We start from the raw sequence: 16264 nt of genomic DNA on the forward strand, positions 1-16264 counted from the left end.
CCACCTCCTGCAACAACACTGGACACTCACTACGCCAGTGTCCCTCCTCCTTACAAAACGCACACTGATTCATCCCTAAAGGCGTAGTGTTCGGCTGCCTGCTAGTACCTGGAAGCTGTCGGGCCGAACCACCTCGTCCTCTACCATTCCCTCTAGAAGCCTAATGCAACAACACCTTTGTTTTAAAATCCTTAAGCTTCTTCTCCATCCTCTCTTTTTCCTCATTTTCCATGTGCTCATAATACTGCACCATATTCAAAATAACAGAAGGGAAAGAGGTGGACCAAGTACTTTCGGAAGCTTGCATTTGAGTCGCAATCTCTGGAAGCAAATTGGAAACAAATCTAATAACAAACAAACAAACACCTCCATCAATTGACAAGTCCTGCCCACTATAATCCAGAAACACATCTTCAAACCATGAGAAGAAATAAGACACACTCTCATCCTTCTTCCGGTGACAAGCCGATAACTTGTCCCAATCAACCTTCCTTGGTGGAATAAGAGAATGCATATACGTGATAATGCGCCCTGGCAAAGCAAGTATCTCTGCCTTAGGCTTATCGCCAGGCTTCCTTTCCTGATCCCATACTTTAATTTGTTCCCATGTACTACCCAGTTCTGCAACATGATTTTGCGTGCGCATTTGCCTCCCAATAACGACCGGGACCAATAAACCAAAGAACATTTCAATATCTGGAAGTGTCATTACCATTGAAGAGGCAGCTTGAGTCCATTTTTCATAATATGAAGCTGCATTTATCCTAGGGTTGGGTAATTGGGTCTTAGGAGACAATACTTCACTTCTTTTCCATGGAGTATACACCCAATGTTCCTGAAACCTGGCTGCCACTGCCACCCGAGTAACATTACCACGACCATCTGTTACTTCGGGTATCTCAGGGTGATATATAGGATGAACCTCTCTCATCAGAAACTGTTACACCGTGGTGGGGCTTTTCTCAAGCAAGCCTATCCCTATAAGCAATCAATGTTGTAATGCTACCAAATACTTGACCAGGCTCCATATTACTAACATGTACATGGTCTTTAATATCATACAAAATCTGTGGTGTTGCATCTTTGAAACACAGTTCCCAAAGACTAATCAAGGTAGCAGACATATGTTTAAGGGCATGCTGTTGTACAAAGTGCTCATAATCTTTCATCACATTCCACACATCTTCCACACTATAAATGGGGTTTCGGGCCCAATGCGCTGCCTGGTTAGCCACTATCTGTTTCTTTGCATCTCCCACTTCAGATCGCACATATGGACCCATACGCTCTTCAAACTTTGTCCAATCCCCGTCTCCAAACCTACGCAAAGGTGTCCCATCACTCAAGGGGATTAAAGGATGAAAAATCAGGGAAGGGGAGGCAACAGGAGTGACTGGTACAATTGATGCTGTGGGTTCCGTCACATGGGAAAAAGCTGGCGAGAAGGATGTTGAGACAATCGGTGTGAGGCGATGCTAACAGTCAGAGTTGTTGCAGATGGCAAGGAAGCAGAAGAAAGAGGAAGAAAAGAAGGAGCTGAGGCCACATCCGTAAAATAAGCAGCAGTAGATACATGAACAGAGACAGTAAAACAACAGTAGCAGGTGGCAGTGAGGGCAATTGAACAGTGGGATATACTCTTTGTGGGGCGTACAGGGGTGGGGGTCGATTATCTAATAAGTCCTCAATGAAAGTATCTTTGTCATCTAGGGCCACATAAGACTTATCAATATATAATCAAAACCTCTTAGCTTCATGCTCAATCCCTATCTTTTGTTTCTCTCTATCATTTGCTAGAGCTTTCTGAGTCAATGTTTGCATTCTCCCCTCTCGTGCCTCCTTTTCCATCTTTAATCGTCTCTTTTTGACCTCCTACTGTCCTGTTCGAAGAGAATCAAACATAGACTGCCTACTTTGTTTTACAAACAATTGTTCCTGTAAAACCCCAATTCTCTGTTCATCAAAAGTGCCCGTCAACGGCCATTGCAACTCTGCTAAACATAATAGGGCCAAGACCATGTTGCAAATACATATCCGAAATTAGGAGTGCCTTCTGAATGCGCCGGCTAAGCATCTTCCGGTTGAGCATCTGTAGAACAACATCGACATCAAGAAACCAAGAAATGACTAATCGCAGGCACTTTCAAAAAGGACCCAAATTCGTTATTTTGCCTGTCAAAGCAATTGCAAGTGCTTTGATCCCAAAGTGTGTCCTCCCACTGTATCAAATGCAAACGAAAATAGTAACATATCCACAAAGAACCAAAACAAACACACCTGGTATTTGCAGGTCAAACAAATGTATTCTCCACTGCCAACGAAATGGTCAGATCCAAGGGTTTCACCGTTCAGGACTCCAGTTGGGATGACCACTGGGCGAGACACCGTCCGGCGGGACAGAAAGGTCAGCTGCGAGTACAGGAACTCTCTCATGCAGGGATCCCTTATCTGTCCATCTGACCCGGTGACAGCCTGACCTCCAAACCCGTCCGCAGCAGGGGATGGGTTACTGACCCGAAGGAGTCTCCGTTTTGGCACCAACTGAAGGAAGTGGCCTGTTTAGGGTCACCCGGTGTCAGGACCCTCAGACCGGCTCATGTTCTTTGCACTGTGAAAATAGCCAAAACATGCCCAGAGACGCATGGAGCCTTTGCTTGGTCCGATTTGGTAAGGTTCAGCAGAACCAAGATGGCCGCCAAAGTGCCCACGTCCTGGAATGGGTGGTGGTCTAGACACAACTGAAGTTAAGGCTGGTGATGTGCGAACTCCCCGCTAATTGCGCACTTCACCACAGTCCTAAGCCTGTGAAGACGTCCGTTACCGAAGCCTAGAATACTATAGTGCAATTCCAGTAATTCTTAGTGTTTTGAATCCCGTTCTCGTTTTCTTAAACGTTGTTAGGTGTTAGTGAAGACTCGGCGCGTAATTCAAGCGCGAGTCTTATTCCGGCAGAATTGGTAAGCCCCGACTTCAGGAACCGAAGTCGTGTACCTCGTCAGCTGAGGAGAAGGCAACACAAAGTTGACAGCTGAGGAGATTGTGTTATAAAATTCGTCATCTGGAGAGAGAGTCGTCTGGAAATATAGTGCTAGCGTCGAAGAGCTGTTCCTTCTCAAAGTCAACAACGTCAGAGGAGAGAAGCAGTAAATCTTCCAGACAGAGCTAAGTTGAAGAGAATGTTGTAATGAAAACTGTGACTAGATAATTTAAAAGAAAACTTACCTGACATAGAGTGGTTGGAGACTTCCTAGTAAGAAGATAAACAAGTATATAAGAGAAGTGTTAATTTGCTGATTGATAAAAATACAGAAGGACAATATTAACAAGCATTGTATATATTTATATATATGAATCTACTCACCTGAAAAGTCTTGAATGACCCTTTCCTCAAAAACCTGTAAAAAGATAAAGAACAATTCAGGGGAGGCGGTCGCAGATATACAGCCAGAATTAAAAGATGAAAAGAGTGAGATAACAGAACCCATTTAAGGAACAACTCTTCTAATTAGTGAAGTAAGTTCACTTACTAATTAGGTAATAGCATAAGGTGTAGGTAACAGAGAAACAAGGTACTAAATTGTCATTTATTCTAAAAAAAACAGTTACAACTAAGCAGATGAGGAAGACAGTAAAATCCACTAGAGCAGAAGAGAAGCAAGAGTCCAACATAGCCAGGGTGGGTGAGATATTAAAACCTATCAGTAGTACAAGAATAAAAAAGAAATAGAGCTGGTAGTTTAATAATGTGTTAATTTACAGGTTCCAGAGGAAAAAAAAAGAACGTTTGGCGAGTAGCTGATGGAAGGAACCTATTCTGGACCAATCTCTTCTTTGTTTGTTATTTTATCCAATTCCCCCGTCCCTTGAGGTTATGGCTGGAATGTTCTGTTAAAAGACCTCCGGGCATTGCTAAAAGGGATTAGGGACCTAGCATCTCTGTTCCCGTGCAAGAACCGGTAAGCCAACTTAATTTTAGCTTCGAGTTCTGACAGAGTGAAGTGCCCAAGTTGCCTTCGCACCTGAACAGAGATGGCAGAAGGAATTGACGTACAATCCTTAGGAACCATTCTAGATGCCATACGGAAAGAATTATGAGCAGTCAGAGAAGAAAACCGTAACCTTAGACAAGAGGTAGTCAGTGCTAGGAAAGAAACTGCTGAATTAGCATTACGACTAAGACAGTCCAGTAGCCTAGAGAGAGAGGCAATGAATCCTGTATTAGAATCCACTAATAGATCAACCACGCAAGTCATTCAATCACTATCTCCAGTTATATCCTTAGCAGCCCCAGAAAGATTTAACGGGGAGCCGCAGAAAGCACAAATATTTCTCTCTCAATGCTCTTTACACTTTATATGCCGCCCTTCGATATTCCCTGATGCGCAGTCTAAAGTGGCTTTCATCCTCTCCTACCTGAGTGGGGATGCAGCTTCATGGTCCATGCCTCTAGTTACCCGGGATGATCCTTTACTGAGAAACTTCGAGGAATTTAAACAGAATTCCTTCAGATATTTGACAGACGAAGAATATCTCAAGTAGTGGATAGTGAACTACTCGACCTGCGACAAGGGAATCGGGATCTTATTGCGTACTTGGCCCAGTTTAATAAGCTGGTCGTAGAAACTAACTGGCCAGAAAGCAAGAGAGCGGCTGTGTTCTATCGTGGTTTAAGAGATGAATTAAAGGACACGTTGGCTCAGATTCCGAATCGACCACAGAGATCTCAGCTTTAATTGACTTGGTCTTGGAAATAGACTTCCGCCAGGGAGAAAGAAGAGGAGAAAAGAGAAAAGACTTTAGAGTGATAACCCCTAGGTTCGATAGAGCTCGACCCGAAGGCACAAGAAGTTTAGACACCCAATCCGGAGCAGAACCAATGCAGATTGGAACAATAAGAGGGCCTCTATCTAAGGAAGAGAAGGACAAGAGAATAGCTAGTAACTTGTGTATGTATTGGGGATCCAATGGGCATTTTGTTAGAAATTGCCCGAAGAAACCCAGAAGTACCTTCAAGCCGAAGGAAAACGAATGGCACCCCCTGTGGATGGAGTTGAACAGGTGGGTGCGATTTCAGAAAATACTCCACAGGAACATCAGGTAGCGAATACGCTACAATCGGCGGCTCCACATTTAAATTTAACTATGGAAGCGAGATTCAGGCAAACAACTTTGACGGATGTATCAGTCATGATAGATTCAGGAGCCACCGGTCATTTCTGCGACTTAAAATTTGCAGCCAAGGTGGGCATTCAAGCCATCCAGAAGACAAAGAGTGAGCCCGGCCGAGCAGTAGACGGAACAAACCTTTCGTCTGGACCAATCGTAAGCTACAGAGAAGTAATCCAATTGATTTCAAGTGATGGACACAAAGAAAAGATCCAGTTCAACTTAATTGATGTTCCCCAATTTTAGCTAATTCTTGGTCTCCCATGGCTTATTGAACACAATCCTACGATCGACTGGAGCTCTAGAACTATAGAAATGAACTCGAGTTATTGTCATGAATATTGTTTTTGTATCGCAGCGAAACCTTTGGAGAGTAATCCAGCTATAGCTCTATGTTCGACTGGGCAGTCCGTGTGTATAATAAGCGTTCAAGAAATTCCTGAAGAGTACAAGGAGTTTAAAGAAGTATTTAATGAGATGGAAGCAGAACAACTACCTCCACATCGGGCCTATGATTGCAAGATAGAATTGGAGCCAGGTTCAAACCTACCCTGTAGTCGAGTTTATGCATTGACGGAGAAGGAGCATCACATCTTGAAAGAGTACTTGGATAAATATATAGCCAACGGGTTCATCCGGCCTTCACAGTCCCCGGTCTCATCTCCGCTATTTTTCGTGCCCAAGAAGGAGGGAGACTTGCGGCCGTGCATCGACTACAGGGCTATCAACAAGATCACCAAGAAGAACCGGTATCCTCTACCCTTGATCCCAGTCCTTCTAGACCAAGTGAAAGGCGCCCAAGTCTACACAAAATTGGATTTGAGAGGCGCTTACCATCTAGTTCGAATGCGCGAAGGTGATGAGTGGAAGACGGCATTTCGGACTAGGTTTGGGCTTTTTGAATACCAGGTAATGCCTTATGGATTATGCAATGCGCCAGCTGCTTTCCAGCACTTCATCAATGACGTCTTGAAAGAATTTATAGACCAGTGCGCAATCGTTTACATTGATGAAATCTTAATATATTCATCTGATGTCACAAGACACCACGAACAAGTGAAGGGTGTTTTGAGGAAGCTGCAAGAAAATAAGTTGTTTGTTAAACTGGAAAAATGCGCTTTCGACGTTTCGCAAGTGGAGTTCTTAGGTTTTGTCATTTCACCTACCGGGATACTGATGGACCAACGAAAGGTGGAAGCTGTTACAGATTGGAAATCTCCAACAAGTGTAAAAGAAGTCCAAGGCTTCATTGGATTTGCTCATTTTTATCAGAGATTTATTAAAGAATTCTCACGGAAGATCCTTCCTCTTACTTAGCTGCTGAAAAAAGGAACCAAGTTTGAATGGTCAAAAGAACCGGAGGAAGCCTTTCAGTTCTTGAAAAAAGATTTCACCACGGCGCCTGTCCTGTTACATGCGGACCCTACTGGAACCTTTTTATGTGGAGACGGATGTGTCCGACCAAGCCATGGGCGGAGTATTATCCCAGCGACATAAGACCACAGGTCAGCTACATCCGGTTGCTTACCGATCTAGAAAACTGACCCAGGCAGAGATCAACTATACCATCACCGAGAAGGAGTTACTGGCTATTAAAGATGCCTTTAAGGAATGGCGTCATTATTTGATGGGAGCCCAACATCAGGTGACTGTGTTTACAGATCATCGCAATTTGAAATTCTTGAAGACAGCCAGAACTCTCACACCCAGACAATTGAGATGGTCCTTGTATTTTGCAGACTACGATTTTGTGATTACGTATCGTCCTGGAGCTCAGAATGGGAAGGCAGATGCATTATCCCGAATAGGTACGGAAACTCAGAAAACTTTCACTGAGAATCAACCAAGTATCCGAGCGAAAAGATCATTGGAGTTACAACCTCAATCAGTCTGGAGAAAGATATCACTGAAGTAATGAGTCCAGAAGTTATGCAGGAGTGGGAAAAGGAAGATTCGAATAGAAAGATTATTCGGCAACTGCCCTATTACCATGATGCCTTGTATATAAATAATATAAATAAAATAAAATAAATAAATAAATAAAGGGGTTGTTGCAACCCTTACCCACACCTCCTTATCCATGGCACACCGTAACCCTTGATATTATCACAGATTTATCCAATATTCAAGGTTTTGATACCATTCCAGTAGTAGTGGATGCTTTCTCCAAAATGGCCAATTTTACAGCCTTAAAAGGGGTTCCTACTTCCAAACAGCTAGCTACTCATTTCAGTTCCCAGATAGTCAAGATACATGGAATACCCAAAATTGTGATATCAGACAGAGGTACTCAGTTTGTGTCTCATTTCTGGAGGGCCTTTATGGAAGGATTAGGTACAGAAGTTAGATTCTCCACTAGCTATCACCCCGAGACCGATGGGCAGACAGAGAGGGTAAACCAAGAATTAGAACAATATCTGCGACTGATTCTTTTGAAAGAGGAAGGTGATTGGTCGGATTATCTGTGGACTGCAGAATTTGCCCACAACAATGCGAAGAATAGTTCAACTGGTTACTCCCCCTTTTTCTTAAATTATGACAGGCACCCTAACGCTACCATTCGAAAAACAGATATATCTGTCCCCACAGTTAAAGAGATAGTTTCACATCTACGCCAAATACAGCAAAGGGCAGGAGATAATCTCAAGGTAGTTAAGGATAAGTACATGAGTTATGCTGATCGAAAAAGAAGGCAAGGACCTTCCTTGACTACTGGAGATCGAGTTTGGCTAAGCACAAAAAATGTAAGATTAAAAGGAAACCGAAAATTTCAACCTCGTTTTATTGGGCCATACCCAGTAGAAGAAAAGGTCAATCAGGTCACCTATCGACTGAAGTTACCCACCAGATTGAGGATCCATCCCGTTTTTCATGTTTCTTTGCTAAAGAAAGCTTCCACAGATTTGAGAACACAATCTCCTCCAAAACCCATCCTGTTAGAGACAGGAGCTGAGTTTGGGGTAAAAGAAATGTTGGATTCTAAGAGGTCCAAGGGAAAATTGTACTATTTAATTGACTGGAAGGGTTATGGTCCAGAGGAGCGATCTTGGGAGCTGAGTGAGGATGTTCATGCTCCTAGGTTAACCAAGTCATTTCATCAGCGATTTCCCATGAAACCCAGGGAGAGAGAATCCGCCTTGTTGGGGGGTACTGTCAGGACCCTCAGACCGGCTCCTGTTCTTTGCACTGTGAAAATAGCCAAAACATGCCCAGAGACGCATGGAGCCTTTGCTTGGTCCGATTTGGTAAGGTTCAGGAGAACCAAGATGGCCGCCAAAGTGCCCACGTCCTGGAATGGGTGGCTGTCTAGACACAACTGAAGTTAAGGCTGGTGATGCGCGAGCTCCCCGCTAATTGCACACTTCACCACAGTTCTAAGCCTGTGAAGACGTCCGTTACCAAAGCCTAGAATACTATAGTGCAATTCCAGTAATTCTTAGTGTTTTGAATCCCGTTCTCGTTTTCCTAAACGTTGTGAGGTGTTAGTGAAGACTCGGCGCGTAATTCAAGCACGAGTCTTATTCCGGCAGAATTGGTAAGCCCTGACTTCAGGAACCGAAGTCGTGTACCTCGTCAGCTGAGGAGAAGGAAACACAACGTTGACAGCTGAGGAGATTGTGTTATAAAATTAGTCGTCTGGAGAGAGAGTCGTATGGAAATATAGTGCTAGCGTCGAAGAGCTGTTCCTTCTCAAAGTCAACAACATCAGAGGAGAGAAGCAGTAAATCTTCCAGACAGAGCTAAGTTGAAGAGAATGTTTTAATGAAATCTGTGACTAGATAATTTAAAAGAAAACGTACCTGACATAGAGTGGTTGGAGACTTCCTAGTAAGAAGATAAACAAGTATATAAGAGAGTGTTAATTTGCTGATTGATAAAAATACAGAAGGACAATATTAACAAGCATTGTATATATTTATATATATGAATCTACTCACCTGAAAAGTCTTGAATGCCCCTTTCCTCAAAAACATGTAAAAAGATAAAGAACAATTCAGGGAAAGCGGTCGCAGATATACAGCCAGAATTAAAAGATGAAAAGAGTGAGATAACAGAACCCATTTAAGGAACAACTCTTCTAATTAGTGAAGTAAGTGCACTTACTAATTAGGTAATAGCATAAGGTGTAGGTAACAGAGAAACACGGTACTAAATTGTCATTTATTCTAAAAAAAAACAGTTACAATTAAGCAGAGGAGGAAGACAGTAAAAGCCACTAGAGCAGAAGAGAAGCAAGAGTCCAGCATAGCCAGGGTGGGTGAGATGTTAAAACCTATCAGTAGTACAAGAATAAAAAAGAAATAGAGCTGGTAGTTTAATAATGTGTTAATTTACAGGTTCTGGAGGATAAAAAAAAACGTTTGGCGAGTAGCTGACAGAAGGAACCTATTCTGGACCAGTCTCTTCTTTGTTTGTTATTTTATCCAATTCCCCCATCCCTTGAGGTTATGGCTGGAAGGTTCTGTTAAAAGACCTCCGGGCATTGCTAAAAGGGATTAGGGACCTAGCATCTCTGTTCCCGTGCAAGAACCGGTAAGCCAACTTAATTTTAGCTTCGAGTTCTGACACCCGGGGCACTCACAACCACCTCTTATCCTTCCATAGCAAATGAAGAGTCGGTCAGACAGTAGAGAATATAAACCAATATATGTTTATTCAGATACACTCAAGCGGACCCCGGTCTGCCTAGTCTCCTAGGAATGCTGCAGAGGGACTGACATCAGCAAACATGGAAAGACATTATGTACAATGCAGAACCAATGAAGGCACTTCCATAATGGAATTTTCCAGGCAGAGGCCGCCAAACAAAAAAGTAGAATAGGATAGGTTTAGACTCTGTGGCCGGGCACATACTATCTCCTACTCAAGGTCACTCTGTCCGAACCGGCCACTAGACTGGTGGGAAAAGACCTCTATCTGGTGAGAAAGGTATGCGCTAATAAGAACAGTGTATTAATTAGCAAAGCAAGGCCTTGGTGAAATTAAACTCACCAGAAACCGGTTTTTAGAGGGACAGACATTGGTTTTGATCAAGGTTAAAAATGGTGGTCAAACAAAAAATGGTGCAGCGAATGCTCACTTACATAGAATAATGCACAAGCAAATATAGCGAAAACATTTTCATTGCAACAGCTTCCAAAATCAGGATCGCCACCAGTTTTGACCTCCAATTTGGGTTCATGTAAACGTTCAATAATATTACTGGATGTTTCAGCTTCTGTGCCTAACACTCTAATTTGACCATCTGAAGCCAATTCCCTGAACGTATTATTGGTTTGACTTGCAAATTTCATTGCAGTAAAAGTATATGTCCAGGCTCCCATTTGCACAGCCCTTGTTGGTTATCTTATGGCAGTCTTCGGAATTCCCATGTACCCATCAACGGGTACTGGGTGTTCAGGGCATGTCTATTGCGGCAGCATCAGTATCATTTGGAACTGTGTAGTAGACTCTCTATTTGTTATCTCTATTCTGGAATGCTCACCTCTCATGAGGTCTCACATGTGTGCATTCCACAATAGAATTTTGAATCTTGGGTTTCAATTGTATTACAATTGTGTCTTGTGCCTCGCTGTTGCTGGCTGCTGCGCAGTCCCTGTCGGTAATAAAGCTTACATTTAGAAACTTTGCTTCGTCTCCTGCGACTTTAATACTACATTTAGATGGCGACGATTGACAGGTGACTGCAGAACCCACGGACTGTATCCAGGTCTGTCTTTGTTTCCAATCAAAGGTTGTCTCTTTAGTTCCAAAGGCTTTTGAGACCAGTTTCATCTGAAGCAGTTCCTGGTGGTCTTCTGATGTCATCTTTTGATTAGAGTTCCAAGGTACTGTTTGTATTCAGCGCATATCCTCCCTCAGCAGCAGCATTTGTGGGTGAGGCAACTGCGACGTTAGGATTACATCATTCCAGGGGCCCTTTCCTGGTCAGGCGCTTTTCAAGCAGTATTTGCAGCACGCATGACACAAGACAATACTGACATTTTTCCAGTAGGAATTTTGACTACGTTGCCATGTGATTGTGACTTCGCTACAGCAGCGCGACCCTTTACAAGCCCGTAAAGCTACGTTGTGGCCATTTTAATGGTCCAAATCAAATCCAACAATAGTTCTTGTTGCACTATAGATGATTTCTCTACGGAGCAGCCATTTTGGGGTTGGCAAAGTTTCTGTTAACACAGTAAATCATTTTTACAAAGAAGCTGTTGTTAGCAAGTTTGGTGATGTACACACCTTGCATATCAACTAGCGATCCTGTGTTCTGAAACTTAATTTTCACAAGGAAGCTGTCTTTTGCAAATTTGTTGATGCACACACCTTGCGTGTCAACTTGCAATACTGTGTTCTGCAAAATGGTTGTCTGCCGTAAGTGCCAGTGATCCGCACACTTGTGTATCGCTTGCTGTTCCATTCATTCCCAGCATCTTCTAGTGTTTCAGTTGTATTGTTGACATCCTGTGTCATTTGATACACACCTTCAAAATCTTTTACATTTATTTTTCCACATCGTTATTTGCCTTAGTAAACTGTGTCATTAACTGATTTTAATATCTTCTTACGGTGACACACACACCTGCCAAGTCATTTTTAATTATTTTGCAATGTTTTTATTTTCTTATATAGATGATAACTACTCCATAACACACACACTGTATGTCACCAAGTTTGGGCGATACCCACAACTTCTCTTCAATCTATACAATTTTTTTTGTGTTTAAAAGACAATACGGAAATAAAAACAAAATTCTTGTGTATTATATTGCATGTTTTTGTTTTTTTAAGTAACTGTTACAGAATTTTCACTATGCAGTCTATTTCACCTCCACCTTCCTTTCTCTAAGTGTCTGGGAACACGCCCATACCTTGAAAAAGTTGGTATGACACTTTTGTTACTTTTTTAGGTGCCATAGGGGCATCTTGGTATAGAGCTGAAAGAAAAAAATGTTTACTCCTTCATTCCTTAGGGTTCGAAGGGAGGTCTGTGTTCAAACATCGCCACCTTAAGCACGGCCCAAGACAAGGAGGACATTGATTAGTACGTTGCAATTGTAAAGAAGTTGGAATTGCTTTTTGATGTTCAGCCCAGTCTTGTAGTCATTCGACACAAGTTCTTCAAAAGGGAACAGAGATCTGGAGAAGATGTTGATGCTTTTTTCTATGCTCTACGGAAGTTGAGTGCGGATTGTCATTTTGAAGCGTTCATGGAGCAATTAGTTAGAGATCAGTACATGTGTAAGTGTTCAGACAAAACTATCCATATATAATTAACCCCTTCGCTGCGGCAGGAATTCCGCCGCAGCGCTAAGGGGGCGGGAAGTCGAGCGGCACTCGCAGGCTCGTGACGGAGCCGCTCTGTCACGAGCAGCGGTTGAGCTGTGCTCGTGACGGAGCGGTTCCGTCACGAACGCGCCCGCTCAATGGAACGCTCAGCGCAGGCGCAAAATTCGCCTGCGCAGGCACGCCGAGCGGGCCATGAGGGAACCGCTCCGTCGTGAGCACAGCTCAACCGAGGCTCATGACGAAGCAGCTCCGTCATGAGCATAGAACGGGTTAAACAGGGGGTACCCTACATAACCCTCAGGCAACTGGGTCAAAACATGAATATACCTAAAAAAGATATTGCCTCAGGATAAATCAAACAAAAATAGGTAGGAGAGATATTTTAATTACCTCTCCCTAATAGTTAATCTTTAGATCTAGTCTGACAATGTTAAAGGAATCACTAACCGAATGTTGCCTCAAAACAAATATCAAATGTTTTGAATTAGAAGGTGTATATTTATTATCACTTTTCTTTTTCTCTCATATATATATTCTTTGAAATCAAGACACAAGAGGGTGCGACATTTACATACATATACAAACATTTACCACAATAGACATATATATGCAAACTATTTATACAACAAACATAAATAGAAACAAAAGTTATACACTTCACTTGTTGTTTCTCATAGCCTTTATCATTCAAATCGGATGCTCTATCAAAGATTTCCACTGAGCATTCCTATGAGTAAGATCACCCTACAAAATCGAGCATTCAAGGTTATCAACTTTTGTCCTTATTTTTTCACAAATGCTCCTGAATTTATTTTTTGTGTTTTTAAATTTATTGAGTGTATTCCATTGTATTGTCAATGTGTTTCAGCCCATCAACTTGCGGGCCTCATCAGGACCAGGGCTACAGAGTAACCACTTTTTCAATAGTGACCTCCAACATCAAAAAATACCTTATTTACCTTCCAATATTTACACTTAATATTTCTCGCAAATACAGTCTGTTACTTATGGCCAATCCAAACAAAAATTGTTATCCATCGGTAATCCTTCCCTCGAGGAGAGTATTCTCACAGCCAAGAGCATTGAACTTTCAAAAGCTTTGGTAAAAGAATTAGAGGACAAGTCTAATGAACTGGTGGGGGGGGATAGATCCAGGGATGTTAAAGTCAATGTTGCATCACATTCTGATAATGTGTTTTTCAAACAAACTAATGTGTGTTTTTGTTGTGGAAATCTTTCACGCACAAAGGCAGGCAGGGGTTGTCGAGCCAAAAATTATATTTGCCGGGAATGTGGCAAACTTGGGTATTTTGCTAAAGTTTGTCAAAGTGCTAAACGTAGTGGTTTATCCTCTCAAGTTGGGAAGCAAGCCAATTCCAGTGTGTTGATTCAGATAGGTATCATAGCATCCATAATGAGTTGAGGGACATGGTTATGGTCGTTTGCGGGAAGGATGTTCTGGTTGGTGATATCTCTGATTGTGTGGATCCATATGTTGAGACTGGCATTTTAGATAAAAAGGTGAGTCTGCTAGTGGACTCAGGTGCAAGAATCACCACGATCACTCAGGAAATGTTTAGCAATGTGGGGGGATCTCGTCCTTTGGAACCTCCTGACAGGACTCCTGTTTCTTATGAGGGGTAGAGAATAGAGCTGGCAGGTTATTTTGAGAATGTTCTTGAATTCAAAGGTAGGAAGATCATTGGGAAGGTCTAGGTTGCAGTCAAGGGTTTGTCCATTTTAGGATGGTTTCATCAACGTCTTTTTCAGATGGTCTTTAGGCCTGGCACAAAGGAACAAGTCTCTATTGTCTTGTCTACTGATTTAGTAGATAACATTTTCAGACGTTTTCCCTCCATTTTCGGTGGAGGGTTGGATCAGATATGGGGTTTTACTCATCAGATTAGAGGTAAAGACGACCCCATTCCTGTCAAACACAGGCTCAGGAGTGTTCCCTTTAATGTCAGGGATGTGCTTGAGCACGATCTCAATGATTTATGTAAGAAAGGCATTATTGAGCCTATTGAGTCCTCTCTTTCTCCCTTGGTAGTGGCAAGGAAGAAAAATGGGGATCCTTGCATTTGTATCGACTTACGCAGTCTCACCAAAAACATCTGGGTGGATTCTCATCCTCTCACCAAGATTTCGGATATGTTGTCGATGATCAATAGGTCCAAATGGTTCAGCAAATTGTATTTAGCATCAGCTTACCACCAGTTGTTTTTGGATCCTTACTCAAGGCATCTCACTTCATTTGTGTCACTGATTGACAGGTTTCAAATCTGACTTATGCCTTTTGGTCTTGCCTCGACTGCAGTTTTTTTTAAAGGATCATTTTGCCACATGCTTAAGGATGTCAAGGGTGTTGCGGCAGTCTTTCAAGATGATGTTTTGATTTACAGTGCATCTAAAGAAATACATGATGAATCTTTGTATTGGGTTCTGGATATCATGCACGAGTAGGGAGTTGTCCTAATAAAGAAAAGTGTATTTTCATGGTACAGAAGGTGGGGTACTTGGGTCATTTATTGTCTGAACATGGTATGGAACTGAGGCCTGGTCTCGTCAGGGCTATTGTTGATAGCTCTGTTCCTATTGATACGGTTGGTATTTGTGAATTTTACTCATGATGTGTACCTGTTTATTTGTCTAAGGTGCAACCTCTCACCAACATGTTGAAGAAGAGTGCTGCTTTTGTCTGGAATGACCTGTCAGGAAGTTTTTAAATGGATCAAAACCCAATTGGTTGGTCTGAATATTCTCAAACTTTTCAATCCTAATGTTATGTGCACCATTACTGTTGATACCAGTGGTGTTGGGCTTGGTGCTATGCTAAATTAGACTAAAGATGGAACGGAGAATACTTTAGGTTATGCCTCTAGAATGTTGTGTGGCCCAGAAGTGAATTTCTCTGTTATCGAAAGGGAACTGTTGGCTTATTTGTGGGCCATCAGAAAATTTCATCCCTAGATTTGGGTTAACCAATTTGTGCTACGCACTGATCACAGACCACTTGTGTCCACACTTTCAGGGGACAAAATCAAAGAACACACTCCCAGGATTGCCATATTGTCCACCAAGTTGCTTAAGTATGATTTTGAGGTTTCCTATCTACCTGGTAACAAGAATGGCAAGGCGGACGTTTTTTCTAGGTTTCCTGTGTCTGATGTTGTTTCTGTTCTTGGTGATGATGACAATAATGTGGACAATTGTTTTATAGGTGGCTACGGGTGAAATGTGCGTTCTGAGTGAGAAAGAATGGAGGGATAAGTTATCCAAGGAGGTTTTCCTGTGGCAGGTCATTATGTGAGTCAAGAATGATTGGCCCAAGGAGGAGAATGCACCTTTCACCTTACAAACTTTTGTGAAAGTCTCAATGGAACTCTCCGTGGAGGATGGTATTTTGATGCATGGTGACAGGTTGGTACCTCCAGAAAAACAAAGAAGCAGATTGAATTATGGTACTCACGAGGGGAATTTGGGAAAAACGTTTACCAAGCGAAGGTTAGGCAAATGTTTTTGGTGGCCTCATATGGATAAAGACGTTGATATCTTTGTTGGTGAGTATGTTGTGTGTTATAATGCTGAGAAAGAACTGGAAGTGAGAAATTCTCCTCTACAATCCATAGAACGTCCTGCTAGACCCAGGGAGAAAATCGGCATTAATCTGGTTGTTCATTTCAATCTCCTTCCACTTTCATATTTTTTTGCTATAGTTGCTATAGATTTGTATTCTAAGTGGCAAGAGGTCTGTTTTCTTGGCAAGCCAAATTCCAAGAATGTTATTGATTTTCTCAAGGATATTTTCCTGTGGAGG

This window comes from Lissotriton vulgaris, chromosome 3_1, assembly GCF_964263255.1.
Source record: "Lissotriton vulgaris chromosome 3_1, aLisVul1.2, whole genome shotgun sequence".
In the NCBI taxonomy this organism is placed as follows: domain Eukaryota; kingdom Metazoa; phylum Chordata; class Amphibia; order Caudata; family Salamandridae; genus Lissotriton; species Lissotriton vulgaris.